This window comes from Triticum dicoccoides, chromosome 6A (assembly GCF_002162155.2).
Source record: "Triticum dicoccoides isolate Atlit2015 ecotype Zavitan chromosome 6A, WEW_v2.0, whole genome shotgun sequence".
NCBI lineage: Eukaryota > Viridiplantae > Streptophyta > Magnoliopsida > Poales > Poaceae > Triticum > Triticum dicoccoides.
The window spans coordinates 57,155,664-57,157,055 of NC_041390.1; positions in this window are offsets into that span (position 1 = coordinate 57,155,664).

Consider the following 1,392-nt stretch of genomic DNA (forward strand, 5'->3'; position numbering starts at 1 on the left):
GAGAACGTCGGACATTCATGAGAGAGGCGAGGAAGAAGGGGAAGAAGAGGGAACAGAAGAGGAGAGGAAGAAGAGGAAGTCTTCTCCTCTATTCTTTCTTCTCTTCTTTTTTTCTTCTTCTTCCTATATGTATTAGTTTTTTTATTTAGGTTTTTAATTAGTAGATATTAATTTTGTTCATATATGTATGGATGCATGTGATATGTATGTATGTATCGGGTATGTCATTGTCGATATACCCCCTACCCGATAACTTCGACATGAGGGGGTTGAGAGGGGGTCTAGGGTCGCCGAGGGGTCGAGGGTCGTCGAACATGAGAGGAAGAAGAGGATAAAAAAAGAAGAGGAAGAAGAAAAAAAAAGAGGAGAAGAAAGAATAGAGGAGTTCTTCTCAAAGGGCCAGGATTCAGGCCCACAGGAGGCCCAGTAGGCCCACAGGCATAGCAGTGACAATTAGGCCCGTAAGCCTGCAATGGAGAGGAGCTCAAGAGGGGTGCGGCAGTGGGGCTTATAAACCACTGCGCACCCCTCTCAACTAGCGAGGTGGGACTAAACTTTCGACGCAACGACCGCACAAGGCCTTTGGTCCCGGTTGGTGGCACCAACCGGGACTAAAGGGAGGCATTGGTCACGGTTCGTGGCACAAACCGTGACCACTGCCCCCCTTTGAAGGAAATATGCCCTAGAGGCAATAATAAAGTTATTATTTATTTCCTTATAATCATGATAAATGTTTATTATTCATGCTAGAATTGTATTTTCCGGAAACATAATACATGTGTGAATACATAGACAAACAGAGTGTCACTAGTATGCCTCTACTTGACTAGCTCGTTAATCAAAGATGGTTATGTTTCCTAACCATGAACAATGAGTTGTTATTTGATTAACGAGGTCACATCATTAGTAGAATGATCTGATTGACATGACCCATTCCATTAGCTTAGCACCTGATCGTTTAGTATGTTGCTGTTGCTTTCTTCATGACTTATACATGTTCCTATGACTATGAGATTATGCAACTCCCTTTTGCCGGAGGAACACTTTGGGTGCTACCAAACGTCACAACGTAAATGGGTGATTATAAAGGAGCATTACAGGTGTCTCCAAAGGTAGATGTTGGGTTGGCGTATTTCGAGATTAGGATTTGTCACTCCGATTGTCGGAGAGGTATCTCTGGGCCCTCTCGGTAATGCACATCACATAAGCCTTGCAAGCACTGCAACTAATATGTTAGTTGTGAGATGATGTATTACGGAACGAGTAAAGAGACTTGCCGGTAACGAGATTGAACTAGGTATTGGATACCGACGATCAAATCTCGGGCAAGTAACATACCGATGACAAAGGGAACAACGTATGTCGTTATGCGGTCTGACCGATAAAGATCTT